Raw genomic sequence first — 18,620 nt, 5'->3', positions numbered from 1 at the left:
CAACACAATGTCTTATGTGTAACAAAGCTGAAGAGTCAGTTGACCATCTGTTACTAAATTGTGAGGTGACAACTTCATGTTGGTGAATAGTGTAAGGTAAGTTAGGTTGTCAAGGTTCATGGATGACAACTCTACAAGATTTCTTTTTATCATGGCCTTAGGTTAAGCAGGGTGTAATGTATGGAGAGTGAGTCCACCTATTGTGATATGAGAGCTTTGGAAGGAACGAAACAAGCACATCTTTCAAGATAAAGTGGCGTTAATTGAAAGTTTGAGATGGAGGATTGATCACTCCATAGAGGAAGTAATGAGTGTTGTTGCTTTTAGATATGACACAAGGAAAGTTGGTTTCTCTAAAGAGTATAAAATTATCCAAAAAAATTGGCCAAGGATAAAAACTAGAACTATGGGATGTAAGAGGCAAGATAAAATGAATGATTTATCTAGGAATGCAACTAAATGGTGTGCCCCAGATGATGGACGGGTTAAATAATTTTTTTTATGGTACTACTAAAGGTAATCTAGGCCCATTTGGTGTTGGGGTCATTGTGAGAAATCAGGTAGGGGAGACATTGGCCTTTGGAGGGATGAATTTATTAGATGGAACAAATAATTGTGTAGAGATGAAAGCAACTCTATTGGTAGTTAAGTGTGCAAAGGAATTAGGGGTGCAAAGGCTCCATTCAGAAGAGATTCTTTAATTATGAGGCAATTAGATTAAATAAAATATTAGCATGACATTTGGAGAAATTTTTGGTAGCTATTAGAAAGGAGTTGGAAAGTTTCATGGATTTTAAAGTTAGTCTTTTTTATTGAGAAGGAAATGGAGAAGCGGATGCACTGTCAAAATCACCTATAAATTTTCAAGAAGTTGGTGAAAGCCACTTTGAATTTTGTAGCCATTGGAATGAAGGTTTTTTAAATGAATTTGGAGGGAGGCATAGGTGATGTGAGGCCACATTTCTTTAAAATGGGAGGAAGACAGATATAGATGTTGTAGTGTAGTTAAGTTTTAATTATTTTATAATTTGAAGAGGAAAAGTTCTTTTTTAATATGAAGCCACCCATAAACTTTTCATGGCAATGACTGATGACGTCAACAATTATTGCTAGAACAAAATAGATCTTGTAAGGAGGGTTTTTCCTTCTTGTGATGATGCTTGAAGTGTGTGGTCTGACAATGACAAGTATGTTGGGTGACGTTAATCATGAGGGTTATATATGCAAGGTTGGAAGTGGTCTGGCATCAGAAATTTCCATAGGTGGATAGTGGTTTGGTTTAGGTAAATTTGGCTTCATGGAGCCAACTTTCACTTTCAAAACTTGCAAACAACAAAAAGCCCTTCTTGGGCCATTCATGGAGAAATGAATTGAAGTTAATCTTGCTTTGTCCAACACCATGAGTGATAAATATTGTGCAACAAACATTGGTTCAACTATTTCAAGGATCTAAGCACCATTGGAAGGTGCAAGCAGACATAGCAACAATGGTGACAACATAGGGGCTGGAATTGAACAAGGACACATTGGTACTCTAGTGGGTAGCAAAGGCTTTGTTCCCCAAAGACCTAATTGAGGGGATAGATTCAATTCTGAAATGGGCTTTCCCAAGTTATGGTTATAATTATAGTGAGTGTTTTGCAAATGAGGATGAGGGGAATGAGGTGGGAAGATTTTCTATCCTTTGGTGGCCTAAACATGAAAATTAGAGAGCTTACAAGGTTGAAATTGTGAAACCTTGGAGACAATTAAAAGAGGAAATTCAATGTTTCCAAGAAAATAATGACCGTTGTGTGATAAGGTTTTCAATGGTTCACCCAAGAAGGTGGAGATCAACTAGACCACGACAAAAGAGGTTTGTAGTGCAGGTGATCTTTCCACAAGTTTGAAATGAAAATCGTAGCAGAGAAGGCTTATGCAGCATGAAGATTGTTTGAAGGATCGTCGACGGGCAAGAGGCTAGTGGATGGAACAACAAATGATAATGTGTGCCCATTTTGAAGGTAGTATATTTTAGATCAATGCAAAAACAAGTTTTGAAGGGACCCAAAACCCTTTACAAAAGATAACGATAAATAGGATGCATCACTAGGTTTTACAAAGACCTAAAACCTAAAGTTCACCACAAAACATCAAAAAACCAGGTTTTACAATGACCTGAAACCACAAGAGCAAACTAGAGACAAACCCAAGTTTTACAAGGACTTGGAACCTAGAGTTTAAACAAAAAGCTAGAAACAACAAAAAAACAAAATTGACAAACCAACACTGACCAAAAACTAACACATTAGCGAACCCGACCAACTCCTATATAAGCTCTTTAATGATCTTCGCTACCTCCTTGCCTGCCTTTGCAGTACTCTAGATGATATCAACCATGGCAGACCCAAGAACCTCAGGAGCCTTAGTAACCTTTTTCTTCATACTCTACCTTATTATCTTAATTGGACCTCCTGGACTCTTCACCCCAGCAGTATTTGGAGACATAATCTCCTCATTGCTTTTCTTTCCTAAATAGGTCGTCGCAACACATAAGGTGGAGGTAATAAGCTCCATCCTCTACCCACTATCATTGATTAATTGATGGATTTCCAATTCATACTTCTTAAGTTTGTTAGGAATATTTCCAACTTGGCTTTCCAGATGGGCTCTCAGAACTCATTCATGATCCAATTCTTTCTACATATATCCCCAACTTTTTTTCTTAAGCACCATAATCTCATTGTAGAGCCACAAATCACCTTGAAGAAATGCATCGACTTTAAGCTTGTCTCTATGAAAGAAAGACAAATTCACCTGATGAGAAACATCCCTAGGCCCATCAACAAACCTATTTGTAGAGTCGATGATAGTATCCTTGTTATCCTTGATATTGACCTGGTTCTCGATGTTTAAGCCTTGCTTCTCATTAAGCTCCTCTTTATTCTCCTTACTCAGACTGTGCTCTTTCGTGATAAGGGCTTTACCATCATCATTCTTTTTGGTTTCCATGTCCATTTTATCCTCATCAGAGTCCCTTTTAGTGGAAGTAGGGTGAGCACTTTGTTTCCCCTCTTCATGCTCTGAAGCTTCTGACCCAACATTAGACTTTGTTTTCCTATCTTTACTACTATCCACATTATCATTGCCTATATAAATGCATTTGCTTCCAGAGTAACCATCCAAATTTGAACTGAGGTCCCCCATTTCCATTTTATCATCATCTTCAACAGTATTATCAGACACCATAACTTCCTCCACATTTTTCTTCTTTATCTCCCTTTTGTTACTCTTCTTGGCACCCTTACCGTCACTACCTCCTTCCTCACTTTTAACCTTAATTTTCTTTGAATAAGGGTCGTTGCCAGTTAGTTTTCGCTTCTTCTCCACAACAGGAGAGGGTTTAACAACCTTTTTTTTACAGTAATTTTCAATAAGTAAAATTAGCCCCTCATGGAGCACAGGTCGTGACTACTTCCTATGGGCTTGGAGACTTTGAATCAAAGAGTATTTCAAATAAAATGGGAAAGATGTGGAGGACTATGGTGGTTGAAAGCAATTTGAAGTTGATAATTTTTTGCAGGCATTTACTAGTGGCTTGAAAGGTGGTTTGAATGTTGTTCTCTGGAAGATTGATTTCAATAGTTGGTTTTAGGTTTACGGGTTTGGTACCCTGGATTGTAATGTTGATATTGTAAAGGGTTTTCTGTAGTGGTGCGGCCTTAAGCTATGTGGCCATGGTTGTTATATACTTTCTAATGTAAGCTTTTTAATATTAATAAAATGATATATTATTACTAACAAAAAGAAAGTCTCTTAAATTTTTTGAATCCATACATACATAAATCTAAATAGGAGATTAATAGAATGAGAATGTTTTTAGAAGTAGCATTAAATTTTTTTTTTTCCATTTGTAAAAGGCCATGAGACCCCACAGATTAAGAAAAGCTATATTAAATGTTTTAATCATTTTAAAATTTTAATATTTAAAGACTTTTAATTCATGAGAACTTATTATTACAAAATATATTATAACTCTAAAATCATTATATTGTATTAAATTTGTTTGGAAACAAAATTTAATGATTAGAAGATGCTCTAATGGTGCGGTCCCATGAGGGGTGCTTCATGATCTATTTTTATGGAGTGGAAGGTCCCATGAAGTGAAAAATACTAGAGGATCAATTGGAATCTTCTAAAAAATAGCAACCCCTACTTTTTAGGGTGCAAATTTGAGCAGTGGAAAAGATGGGGGCTAGGAATTGCCCCACCAGCTTAGGCTTTTTGTTCATAACTTGTCAATCATATATATCTTTAATTCGTATAAATATTATTTTTTAATTTTTTAGTTATGTAAATTGACAATGATAAATAAAACATTCATGAGACTACTAGCTTCCATAAACTATAAAGGTTAAACTTTTAAGTGTAAACTTCACTTCAAAATTCATGACCTCCCACTTTAAAATAATCCTAAAATGTTTAAGTAGCACAACCTACCTCATATATTTCCCTTTTCTTCAATACCTTTGCTGTGATACTTTTAAGGCAGGGGTCCAATGGGAGGGGCTATTGGTCTATTTTTTAGGTGGAAGAAGTCTCATTATATTTTTTTTTGGAGGGTTGGCGAATAATTTGGAATCTTTTTTTCCAAATAGGAACCCTCCTTTTTACCCATTGAATTTGAGCAGGTGTAAATGAGGTAAGACTGGTAATAACTCCACTAACTTAAGAGAAATTTTAGCCACATGTCAACAATTTATATATTTTTTCTCACTAAAATCATTATATATATATATATAAAATCAATTACACATTGCTTAAATTGAGGACCCAGCCTAATTCTCGGCGAAAAATAAATAAGAAGCTGACGCAGCGGGGCCGGTTTCAGAAATCACAAGAACGGAGGAAAGATGATTGGGAGATTCTGGTGCCTGGGCACAGGACCCGTTATCATTCTCGGTGGCGTGGCTGCCGCAGTTACAGCCGCTACATTTGTCCTGACCAACGATGTAAGTCTGCCTTTCCTTCCATCCCCTGCTAAGAATGGAGACAATTTTTTTCATCTTCATACCACGAATATTATACATAGGTGCGCTCTGATTTTTTCCGAATTGTTAAAAATCTAACAGACTGGTTAGGGTTGCCAAACAAAACATCAAAATGCAAGAGTAGTTAAATCCTCGTACTAAGTGCTGTTAACGCTGATTAAACTAATTACTATCATCTTAATTTACGAGCTGTCGTGTTAGGAAGCTTATTAGAGCCAGCGATGAGAGGAATGCATATTTTTGTTAAAAAAGAAGAAAAAAGAAAACAGATCAGCTTTCATATGAAATTAGCCAGGCGATTTTATGATCTCACTTTGGGCTGCTTTATATTTTTTTTTCGGTTTTTAAGTAGTTTTTGGTTCCAGTGTGTAAAGAATACCATGATGGCGTCTAATTTTACAGACCAAGCTTCCGTCATTTATACTTATTCGTAAGCGTTTTTTCAATTACAAGTTAAATATCACGAGATGGCGTTCTTTAAACACAATAAGAGTGTTTGTCGCAGAGATTGATTAGAGATAAGACACTTTGGCAAATACTCTAGAAAAAGACAGAGAATAGGCATTTTGGGCAAGCATGCTCGTAAAAGACAGAAATGTGTGTCTGATTTGAATGAAAGAACTCATCCAATAAACATTCTAAAGTTAATTATGGGTAATCTCTTTACAAAATTCTGCGAGTACCTGGTTACTTTATTTCAGCTCATCAAAGATCATCATAGCATATTTACTTACCTGATAAAAGACCCTCACCCAAGATCCTCATCATGTGATAGTCTATAAATCTGTAAATAATGAAATGTGCATTTGGCCCACTTTGTTTGGTCCCTTCGACTGATCTGTTCAACTGACTAACTGTGATGGACTGGTATGCCCAGTTCTTGGATTTCTGCATATGCTTGGCATTATTCTTGTTGCATTATCCTTTGTCTTGTCAATTTGCATAATTGCCCAAATAAAAATGGAAGCCAACAAATTAGCTACTGTTCTGTTTTTTTCCCCCCTACTGTTTGCATATGAGCTATACCATCCGGTTTCAGAGGTTTGATCCTCCCTCTCATATTCTGCATGCTTCTGTTTGCTAAGACTGCCCCTTGCACAAGTAGAGGAATCAGAGGGATATACTTCTAGCTGACCCGTTGGCAGGGTTAATGCTGCTGTAGGGACATGCGATATTGATCCATTTTATGATTTATCCAATTAAAATATTGTCAGTAAAAATATGAAAATTTTCTAACTTATAAATTTATATTATTATTTTTTAATTTATAAGTGTGGGTTTCTATGGGGCCTCATTCCCCTGAGGAATTAAAATTGCATATTACATCTCTACGTTACATGTATTGTTAGAAACAATAGTCCACCAAGATAACTGATACCAAGATAACTGAGAGAGAGAGGGGGGGCGGGAGTGAATCAGTTATCTAATAATTAAAACATTTATCAACCTTAAACAACCTTATCCATTCAACCAAAGTAAACAGCAACTATACGAAGGTGCACATTCATCTTGTTCCTGAATACCATTTAGTTCCTATTACATTCTTATCTGCTGGTCTGGGGACTAATTCCCATGTCTCATTCTTAACTATTTGATCCAATTCCTCTTTCATAGCTTGCCTCCAATAGTCATCTTTACATGCTTCCTTTACATTCTTTGGTTCAAATTGAGATATCAAACATAGTTCTTCATTGATTCTGCTTCTTGTCATTACACATTTATCTTCGCTTTGGATGATCTGCTCGGGTGGATGATTCTTTGTCATATTCTTACCCGAAGTAGGAGTTATTATCTCAACTCTTAGCTCCGTTGAAGGTTCCGAGCTTTGTTCCTACCTCAGCTCTCCTTCATTCAGCAAATCATTGTTAGTCTCAAGGAATACCTCATTATTTCCTGGTTTAGTAACTACATTCTCATCATCTAAACTGTAATCAACTACTCTTTCTTGTATCCTAAATTTCTCATCAACTCTTACATTTGCACTTTCCATAATAGTCTTAGTTCTCAGATTATAACATCTATAAGTCTTGCTTTTCAATGAATAACCAAGAAACATACCTTCATTGCTCCTAGCATCAAACTTGCCAATATCATCATCTCTTTTGATACAACACTTACTACCAAAAATTCTGAAATACTTAACTGTAGGTGAGTGACCAAACCATAGTTCATAAGGAGTCTTGTTCGTGTCTTTCCTGACTTGTACTCTGTTCATAGTGTAGACTGCTGTATTCATAGCTTCTCTCCAAAACATCTTGGATACATCATTCTCAACTAACATAGCTCTTGCTGCTTTTGTTACTGACCTGTTTCTTCTCTTTGCTATACCATTCTGTTCAGGAGTTCTCGGAGCTGATAACTGTCTTTTGATTCCATTAGCTTCACAAAGATGTTAAACTCATTTGAAGTAAACTCTCCCCCTCTATCTGATTTTAAACATCTAATCTTCGTGCCTGATTCATTCTCAACTCTATTCTTAAATATCTTGAACTTATCAAATGCCTTAGATTTTTCTTTATGAAATGCGATCCACATCATTCTAGAAAAGTCATTACCTAAAATCATGAAATACCTTTCACAATAGAATCCTTTGTTCTTTGTAGAACCATTGGGATCTGTATGTACAATCTCTAATTTTGTTGCAGTGGTAAACTTCTTGTTGGGAAAAGAAGTTCTATTATGCTTTGCCAAAACACACTCTTTGCAAATTGTGTTAGTAGGTTTTATAATCTTAGGCAAATCTCTAACTGCAAACACTCTACTAGTCTTCACAATGCTGTCAAAATTTATGACAAAATCTTTTATGCCATAACCAACTGTCATCTACCTTTGCAACCAAACATGTCATTTCAGTGGAATTCAACTGAAATACATTACCTCTAGATCTGGTTCCTATTCTAGTTACCTTTCCATCTTTTCTGTGAACTGCAACTGATAACCTTTATCTACTAGTTGTCCAACACTCAGAAGATTGTGTTTCAAACCATCAACAAAATATACATCCTTAGTGTTAGTTTTACCATCAAGAGTTATAGATCCAATACCTTTATTCTGACATGCTACATTCTTTCCAACTTTGACAATGCCTCCATGACTTTTGAAGTCAACAAAAACTTGTTCATATCACCATTCATGTGATGTGAACAACCACTGTCAATTATCCAATCAGATTGTTTTTCAACCTGTGATACCAAAGCTATTTTCTCTGGACTTTCTTCTTTAATTGCTATAAATCCTATTTCATCATCACTAACACTTACTGCTTCTTCATCAGAATCATCTTCTTCATTTGCATACATACATTCTCTATTTCTTCTAGGTTTGAAATTTCCTTTATACTTTTTTTCTCTTTTAGGACAGTTAGATGCATAATGATCAAATTCATTGCAAGTCCAACATTTAAAGAGTTTTTTACCATCATTTTCTCTTCTTACCAGAAGGGCTACCCCTTCAATCTTTTTGTCCTCATCAGATCTATTACTACTAGCAAAGTCTCCTCTAGCACTTATGCTTCTTGACTGCCTCAAGTCTTCCAAGCAATGTCTCTTTTGTGAAATCTTTGGTACAAGATATCAGCAATTGTATCATTTGAACTGCTGACTTGAACGACGGTGTCAAGCTCTTCAATATCTTCCATATAACCTCATCATCTTCTTTGGTTCCTCCTTGAGATTTGATACTTGCAGTAATTTATGATATTCTGCCTACATATGTTCTTATAGATTCATCTTCCATCATTTTAGCATCTTGAAATGCGCAAATCCAACTTTGTAGCCTCAATTTCTTAGAATGTTCATCTCCTTCAAAACTATTTTCCAAAGCTTTCCAAGTCAAATGAGAAGTATTAAGTGATTTTACTTGGTCGTATTCAATTTCAGGAAGTGCAGACAATAGTGCTTCTCTAACTCTCATGTTGCACATGAAAAGATCTCTCTTCCTCGGTACAAGTTTCCAAGTCACTTTCAACAATAATTGTCTTTGATGATTTTGTCAAAATCCAATATCTTGGACCCATACACAACAAATGTGTCTTCATCTTTTCCTTCTAGCTGTCATCATTTGTTCCATCGAACTTCGGACTATCTTTCCTAAACATGTTTGCCATGGATCTCCCAAAGTTGTTAAACTTTATCTTTAAGGACCTGATGCTCTAATACCAATTGTTAGAAACAATAGTCCACCAAGATAACTGGGGGGGGGGGGGGGGGGTTGAATTAGTTATGTAATAATTAAAACATTTATCAATCTTCAACAATCTTATCCATTCAACCAAAGTAAACAGCAACCATACAAAGATGCACATACACAATTGCACTAGATATGTTAATTGGGGAAACCCTTGATCAGAGGGGGTAAACCCCGGTGGAAATGATGCCCACAAGATGATGTACTAATATAAATATTCCTTGTTAGAGGATGGACCCCGTTAGGAGTCTATTACAACATTTAGTACATATGAGTCCTTGTTAGGAGACTTTGAATCCTTGTTAGGAGTTGTGCCAACCCTGTTATGAGTTGTTGAAGACAAAATGACCCACTATTCAAATAGCTTATGGAGCAAGATCATCGAACTCACTGTCCAACTGGTCTCTCAACTATTCCTTGCAGAATAATTGTATGTACTGAACTATAACTTCTTTCCTCTCTCCTGTCAACCAAACCAATCACTGTCAGACATTGTAGACTAGCTTTCCTCTCTCCTGTCAACTAGACCAATCACTGTCAGACCTTGTAGACTAAGTCATGAACCTTGGATCCAAGTATCAAACTTCGGATCACACAATAAAACCATAGCAATGAAGTTTCTTGCACTTTCGCTCTGCTTTGCTCATCTTCGCATTCCACTCCTTGTGCTGCTTACAATCATTTTTCATTTCGCCTTTTAAGATAAAGGAAAATGCCCTTCCTTTATACCGAATCCATAAAACAATTCCTTGAGTTGGCTGTTACACCACTTCAATTAATTATTATAGGACCACATTAAGAACACGTTACACTTAGTGATAACATTAATCTTTCGCCTTGTAACTTGAATAACTTTCCGTCCACGTAACATTATGATGAGCCAACTTAGCCACGTCATCACCAACATGTCTTCTTCACATCTTTAACTTTGGCTTCTTAGAATAACAACTTTGCTAAGAGATATAACAAGTTTTCTAGAACATGCCTCTGTAAACTCTATCTCAAAACAGTCTTCACAAAAACTTGCATAACTTCTTCCAGACTTAATATCTTATGCTACTGAGGTTAGCTGCATATACTAGACACATAGTATAATCTCCCGTTAACCTCGCTACTTGAAAGTACTCAATGATCTGTTCGTATTAACTTGATCTTTACCATTGTTCTTCTGTTAGATACTACAAAAAACTGCTATGTTGACATCAATGACAAACACAATCATGAATGTAACCTATCATCATGATAATGATCTAATCATGTTTCTACAATACTCCCCCATAGGAATATCATTAGTATTCATGCTTCCAACATATATACCATTAACAAGCTACACAAAATTGCACTAGTGCCACAAGCACAGATGGTGTTAAACCGCTCGCATATCACAGATCATTACAGTTAACAGGGAGTATTTGCCACAACAGTTGAGAGTGCTATATATCTCATATTCATATCCTTTCTTTAGCAATAGATATGTGTGTGCGTGTGTGGGGTCGTGGAAGTCATATTTAATCATTTAAGTCAGCCTAGGTGGTATCCGAGGCATAATGTGGTATATATGATAAATTTGTTGTGTGGCAGAGTTAAACTTAAACATGTGTGTAAAATGAAGAGAAATAGCAACATTTTGTTCCAAATTGAACATCAAAAAATATGAGATGTATGGCGTCATAGTTCCTGCCATTGGTGATTGGTGTAGTGGTTTTTGGACAAAGATGAAGTGGGAAAATAAGAATTAGTTTATTCATAGTAAGGTCGGTCTTTGTGCAAGAGCATAGACATTGTCCATATTGTTTTAAGCAGCAGAAAGCATAATATAGATGTCTTATGAGCAGAGGGAGTGCCAAACATGTTGAAGGACTTTAAAATTCTCGTAACATTTTAGAAAAGAAAACTCTGCCATACCTGTTTCCATATTTTGTAAATTCAGAAATATAGTCTTTTTCCAAGGCAAGAGAGTAACAGTTGGATGTTGAGGTACAAAGCTACTTTCTGCATCATTTTTTCTCTTCTAAATATGTAGACCAAAAATTATAATCACAGGTGATTAACATCATAGGATAAATGCTATGTGCTGCATTAATCTTCTAGAGGTAATAATTTAGAATTTGAAGTTGCACGACATTTCATAAATTAGAGATGAAAATGGAAGATAAATCTTAAAAATTGATTATACTGTTTTATGGTAGTAGATTTTACCAACAACAGATTTTTACATTTTAATAGAATAATGCTTTATTTAATTGTCTATGAACATTTTACACAATCAAGATTGATGATAGATCATGGAATATGATCTGAAATGTTAAGGATCTAACAGATTCAAATACCATGAAATGCACAAACATACAAGCAATTCAGGAAACTCAATGGGCTTCATTCTGAAAGGGCAGGTAGAAAACCAGCCCTCAAAATCATGGGCACAGGGGATGCCACAAAGGACTTTGAAAAAGATGGGCTTATTCTTGTATGCCACATCCACAACTGACACAAAATGAGTAGGAACAGGACTGAAATGTTCAAGATATGTTATAAAGTCATAGGGAAAGCCTATGTAGAAGTGTCCGAGTTTTTTGGGAAGTAGATGAACTGCCTGAACATTTAACGAAATACATGTGATAAGTGGCATGCTTGTTGCTGTTTGAGCACTTTATTCAACTCACATCTCCCATTTTCTCTGAACTGCAGCCAATTGGAAAAGTGATGAGAGAAACAATAGTTTCATATGTTTACATTGGTATACCATATAGTAATGTAATGATAGTTGCAATTATAGAACAAGAAACAAACAGAGCATTTTTTTGGGTCTATAGTTAAGTACACTATTGATGTTTCGAGCAGGCAAGAAAAAAGTAATGGAAGGAAATAGGTCCTTGGAAGCATACCTTAATTTCAAGTCTGTAGGGATTTCCTGCATGAGCTCATTGTATACACCTGTAGTTCATAAGTGGGCGAAAAAGATCAGATACATTTTGAAAGAGACAATCATTTACTGAATATGAGCTTGCATCCAAATTCTCCAAAAAAAAAAAATCTACAAATAGATAATTCATAAGAAAAAATTACTTGGTGTAAAAGGGCATGCACGGTGCCTGTCAATATAATCTGAGTCAAACTCCAGTCTTTACAATCTTTTACATTATTCTGACATCAGAAAACTACATAATAGTATTGCTCCAGCAGCATCTATCCACCACTAGGATGTGCTTGCAAGTACTACAGCAAAAAGACAAATTGATTACAAGGGCTAACCTCACAAGATTAACTAGAGGGGACTAACTTACATATTTAAAATACAATGCAGTAAGACTAGACAGAGAATAAAACAGATGACACTGGAAAACCAAAAACATTATTTGTGGGACAGAACATAAACATATTCCATATTACATGTTACATTTACTCTCAACAATATATAGCTCCAAAATAATGGTCAGAATTATCTATCGTAAAACTCATAGCTTTTTATTTTAGGACAAAGAAATAGGCCTCGATTTTGTATTTAATTTTTGCATTGGCCCCAAACCATGTATATCAGACAAAGTGAACCTCGGAACCAAAGGTTTGTATGAAAAAAATTGCAGCGCTGGAAAATGATGTAAAAAAGAGAAAGCAAACAGACTTTCAGTAAAATCACAAAGCCAGAGCTAACGCAGAACAGGTTGTTTGGGGAAAATATGTTTAAATAACTAATCTATTTTATTAAATATTGGATGCAGACCTTAAACCAAACAAATGAAGTTCGCTTCAGATCTTCCCTTTGGCTGAGTTTGGCGGAGATGGTTTTTGATTGCTCTGGTATTTACAGTGACATATTTAATGTTCGGAATCTTGAAAGTTGTAGTCCGTCTGGGCCTGCAGACTCGTGCTAGATGGTACATTCATAGCTGCTTTAAAAAAAATTGTCCTCCTAGTAGTAAATTAGCCAAGCACAAAAAGTAGGAAATCACAAATCAATATTATACCAAGTTACATAAACTAATTCATGTAGTGTATTATATAACCTTACATTGTCTGCTTAACCTAGAAATTCTATGGGTTTGAATTCATCTTCTTTTTAAGCCTGAGTGCTTTGTTTACTTTTTCTATTTGTCTGCAGTTGGCAGGGAGTTTTCCGTCAAAAGCTTTGTTTAGAGATTTGTGGGTTTGTTCAAAGGACTTAAACTTTCCAGTACCCCTGATGAGTCACTTCCAGTTCCTGCATTAACAGATTGGCATTAAAGGCTATGGCCTTGATGAACAAAATACGTCAACATGAAAAAATAAACCAGGCAGTTGAAATTACATATAGAATTTGTTAGTTAACCAATATCATGGTTCTGCCCTCTATTGGGATGCTTCTATGGGCTTCCCAATGTACAATACTTCACATCTTTCATCTTGTCTTTGTGGAGGTAGATTTTTAATATCAAATGCATCAGTGCCTTGATGCTTCCTGTATGACTAAATAAAGATTATCTGCTCTATGATCGCACACGTGACATTTTATTATTAAGTTTATGGAATAGCAAGTGGGCAAAATGCATTATTTAAAGCAAGGAGTTACATAAGAAAGACTTCAGTTTGTGATATGAATATCAGGATTTAACTGTGTGATTTTTGAGTCAAACTCGATGACCCATGTTTCATGAGTAGTGATTCAACATGAATCCATCTCTCATGAGAATAAATGGAACACTTAGCACTCATTGGATCTAGGTGATGCTCACAGGGGTGAAGCACCGGGACTTCCCGGGAGGTCACCCATCCCAGTACTACTCCAGCCCGAGCGCGCTTAACTACAGAGTTTCCTCCATAGTTAAACCCAAAGCTTTGGGTTTAACTATGGAGGAAACTCTGTAGTTAAGCGCGCTCGGGCTGGAGTAGTACTGGGATGGGTGACCTCCCGGGAAGTCCCGGTGCTTCACCCCTGTGAGCATCACCTAGATCCAATGAGTGCTAAGTGTTCCATTTATTCTCATGAGAGATGGATTCATGTTGAATCACTACTCATGACACATGGGTCATCGAGTTTGACTCAAAAATCACACAGTTAAATCCTGATATTCATATCACAATTTGACTAGCTGTGGAAATTATCTCCTACTTATCAAGACTTCAGTTGCTAGAGAACATAGTTAGTGCTTTTCATGTTTGTTCCTTTTTGCCAATAGATAGTTGCACATGCTGCTATCATACAAATTGCAGCACATATGTAATTGATTGGCCTTCATGCCTGTAGTAGATTTTCAATTGTTGTGAGTTGCTTCAGCAAATATATGTGAAAGAGATGTGCGACAGCTGTTTGACAAAATGCTTTAGAAGCTACCCAGCAACACAAATCACAGCTCACACACTTGATGTGTTTGACAGAGTTCATCAAAGAGATAACTGGAGGAAATGTAATGATTCAAACGGACATGCATGAGAGCGTCATATCTTAATAACTACAGAATACACTTTAGAAACAATAAGATTCAATCTTGTATTCACATAGTCATTCTAGAAGCTTCTCAGTTCTATGACTGAGTTGCAGGGTATGCTCGAATGAAGGGTTAGCAATAACAACATTCAGCCTTGCAAATTAAAAGCGAAATTTTAAATTGTATAAGTTAATGACTCATTGCAGAGATTCCCAAGACTGTTTTGGTCTGTAGTCTTAGTTTATACTGAAAAACATTGCCAGAAATTTTAAATTAAGTATATGAATAAAAATAACACAAGTTCCTTGAAAATTATGACAGACAAAACATAAAGAAATTCAAGTAAGTTCAGAAATATTATATTTCAATGGTAATCAACAGTCGAATTTTAGAAAATAAATACTACCAGCATTTCTTAACTTTAAAAATTGCAACTTTTAATCCCTTCTGTAGAGAAGCTTCAACTCTCTGAGCTAAATAAACTCCAAACTTAATATCACTATAGGCTTTTTTAAAAGAACACAAAGTTTATCTGGAATTCATCAATAATAATTGTATGTGTTAAGAGCTGTCACTGTCTTAAATGTGGATCTGTTACATTGATCTGACTCTATTAGGACATATAATTCCTCCTCCATTCACTATTTTTGGAAGCATGCTGAAGTGGTCTCAATTACCAATTTACCACTGTATGAAGGCCAAGTCTTGCATACATTGAATGCTTACAGCTCGTAAATTTATTTTTAAGCATTATTTTATTTACCCCGTTGTCATCGTGACAGATTCGGACGGAGAATTTGAAAGGTAAAGGGACTTCAGATTTTAAAAGGTTTTATGGATTTAAATTGCAAAGGAGAGGCGAAAAAGCACACAAGTGCACTGTTTTACTGAGCATAGCATACATCTTTGCCTTGTTTTAGGCATTCTTCTGGCTTTAAAAAAAATTCCTTTTCTGTTCTTAAGGTTTTAAATTAGTTTTGGGGAGAAACTTTTGTGGCTAAAAATTGTACTCATTTATATATTGATTCAACATGGGGTTTAAGTTCGATTTTTCCACTTGCAAATCCTTTAGCATTCGCTCAAGAGCTAACAGCAGGGATTTTGCGAAAGTTAGGGCCATTTAAACTGCACTCTTATGCTCTATTTGCATGGTAGTTTGTTAAGATAGAGTGAGTATTAGCACAAATGGGGTTTTCTCAGATATATCAAAATTCATATGATATATCAATATGTGCTTCTCCAACATTAGAGTTTAGTCTTAGACAATAAGTTCAAATAGGTCATGTTCAAGATTCCAACAAAATAAAAACGTAGTTAATGATTGAAGATTCAATCAACTAATATGCATCAGAGTTTGAATCTTAATGATTTGCACGAAAATCCACATTCTCATCATCATCTCCAACTACTGAAAGATCATTTGAACCAAACATGGTTACACTTATGTTGGATGCACCACGTGCCACGCTATCATCATCACCATCTCCGATTGTAGTAAGATCATGAAGTGTTGCAACCAAATCCACACACTTTAGGGGCTACATCCCAAAGCTTTGTTGCCCCTTCTTTGTAATGATCATTCTTATGTGACAAAAGATGCAAGTTGGTGTGGACATAGACCAAGTCGTTAGCTTTCTTGGAGCCCAACCGGTTGCGCTTCACTGAGTGGATAAAGGAGTATGTACTCCGATTCCTTTCAGCAGTAGAAGAACTAGCAACCTAGATAGTTGCCACAAAACATACAAATGAAAAGCAAATCAATTTTAAAGAATGTGTGAAACATTAAATTCTAGAATGCAAGTGTAAACATAAATGTTTAAAACAAAACAAAATTAAAAACTTACTTGTGATAGGACCTTGATTGCAAGAGGTTGAAGATGCTTGAAAGGTTGACCATACATGTACCACCATGTGATAGCTCCCATTCTATTTTGGTCCTTTAGTGCAAATGGAGAATGCTTTAACCTCAAAGCAAACAACTCAAATTCTTCCCTCACTTTTTCATGCATTTCTTCAAGTAGGAAGAATCTTGTCAGAGCTTTTATTACAAGGTAATTGGTAAATACTTGCTTATAAATAACAGAGACTGAAAGGTCAATTTATACAAAAGAATGAGACGATGTTTCCTTAGGAAACGATCGTAAAGAATAGAAACATTCTATTCCAGAGAAAGCAAAAAACGAAAGCAAACTAAAGCTAAAGATATTTACAAGATAACCATTAACTAATAATAGACGTCTTATCTATTATTGTAATACCCTCCCTTAATGGTTAATCTATCTAACACACCAAGCTGTCCTCTGAATTTGACAAACTTATCGGGACCAAGAGGCTTGGTGAGAATGTCTGCAGTCTGATCTGTGGTAGGAACATACTGCAGATCTATAGTCCCGTCTTCAACCAGCTGTCGTATGTAATGACAATGAACATCCACATGCTTGGTTCGTTCATGGAAGACTGGATTCCGTGCTAACTTGATAACGCCTTCGTTATCAACAAACAGAGTAGTCGGTCCTGCTGGTGACATCTGCATATCCCCAAGCATCCGACGAAGCTAGACAGCTTCACATCCTGCCTTAACAGTCCCTCTATATTCAGCCTCTGTAGAAGAGAGAGAAACTGCCTGCTGCTTCTTGCTGGTCCATGTGACTGCACCGGATCCCAAACTGAACACATATCCAGATGTTGACTTTTTATCATCAACAGAGCCTGCCCAATCTGAATCTGTGAACCCACTGAGTTTAGGATTAGAACTCCGAGAATACAGAAGTCCATAATCAGAAGTGCCCTTCACATAACGAAGCACACGCTTTGCTGCCATCCAATGATCAGCCTTAGGAGCTGTCATAAAGCGTGAAATATAGTTGACTGCGAAGCTGATATCAGGCCTAGTAGCAGATAGGTAGATGAGGCTGCCTACTAGTTGCCTATACGTAGTATCATCAACGGAAGGAGAATCGGACTTGGCTGATAACTTGAGACCTTTCTCCATAGGTGTAGATGCAGGTTTGCAATCCTGCATTCGGAATTTGTCTAACAAGGCTCTGGCATATTTGGACTGAGAGATGAATATACCAGAAGACTGTTGCCAAACTTCAACACCTAAGCAATAATGCATGAGCCCAAGGTCAGTCATATCAAAAGACTGGCATAAGTGTTGTTTGATTCCCTGAATCAAAGATGCCGAACTGCCAGTGATGATCAGATCATCCACATAGATAACCAGAAGGATGATGTCACTGTCAGTAGTCTTGATGTACAAATTTGAGTCTGAAGAACTCCTCTTGAAGCCTTGATCACTGAGGTACGTATCAATCTTGATGTACCATGCCCGAGGGGCCTGCTTCAAACCATAGAGGGCTTTTACCAATTTGAGAACCTGATGGTCTTTACCAGCAACCTTGAAACCAGGAGGCTGCGTTATGTAGACCTCTTCATGGAGATCACCATTCAGGAAAGCACTCTTTACGTCCATCTGATGGACCTTCCAGCCAAACTGTGCTGCCATGGCTAAGACTAATCTGATGGTGCTCATCTTTGCAGTAGGAGCAAAGGTCTCCTCATAATCAATGCCCTGACGCTGAGAAAAGCCCTTTGCCACTAAACGAGCTTTGTACTTATCCAAAGTACCATCTGATTTGTATTTGATTTTGTAGACCCATTTGCAGCTAATGGGTTTCTTCCTTGGGGGAAGATCAGAAAGGACCCAAGTGTTGTTCTTCAGCAGGCTCTGGTGTTCAGATTGCATGGCCTGTTCCCACTCTGGAATTCCTTTAGCCTCAGAATATGTTTGAGGTTCAAACACACTGTGAATGTTGGCCATAAGAGCAAAGTTAATAGAATCTATAGTTTTGCTCTTTTTTCGAGTAGTTCTCCCATCAATGAGCTCATCATCATGAAGATCAGCAAGTGTCTTAGCCCACCACTTAGGCCGGAGAGGAGAATGACCAACAGTAGTACTAGGAGATGCTTGATCAGCAGGATCTTGATCAGAAGAATCTGG

General features: G+C 36.6%; 1 long non-coding RNA gene across 1 annotated transcript in view; it reads left to right on the top strand.

Annotated features, from left to right (window-relative positions):
• Positions 1-4,810: 4,810 nt before the first annotated feature.
• The window catches only part of LOC149548242 (uncharacterized), a 34,379-nt gene continuing 20,569 nt past the window's right edge, over positions 4,811-18,620 (top strand). The window contains exon 1 of the long non-coding RNA XR_016354007.1: positions 4,811-4,991. This is a non-coding gene — a long non-coding RNA (uncharacterized LOC149548242). The remainder of the gene's footprint in view (positions 4,992-18,620) is intronic.

This window comes from Cupressus sempervirens, chromosome 7 (assembly GCF_028749045.1).
Source record: "Cupressus sempervirens isolate cs-2001-9-10 chromosome 7, ASM2874904v1, whole genome shotgun sequence".
Classification (NCBI taxonomy): Eukaryota; Viridiplantae; Streptophyta; class Pinopsida; order Cupressales; family Cupressaceae; genus Cupressus; species Cupressus sempervirens.
Note: the sequence above shows the minus strand (reverse complement) of the source record. Positions and strands in the feature narration are given on the sequence as shown.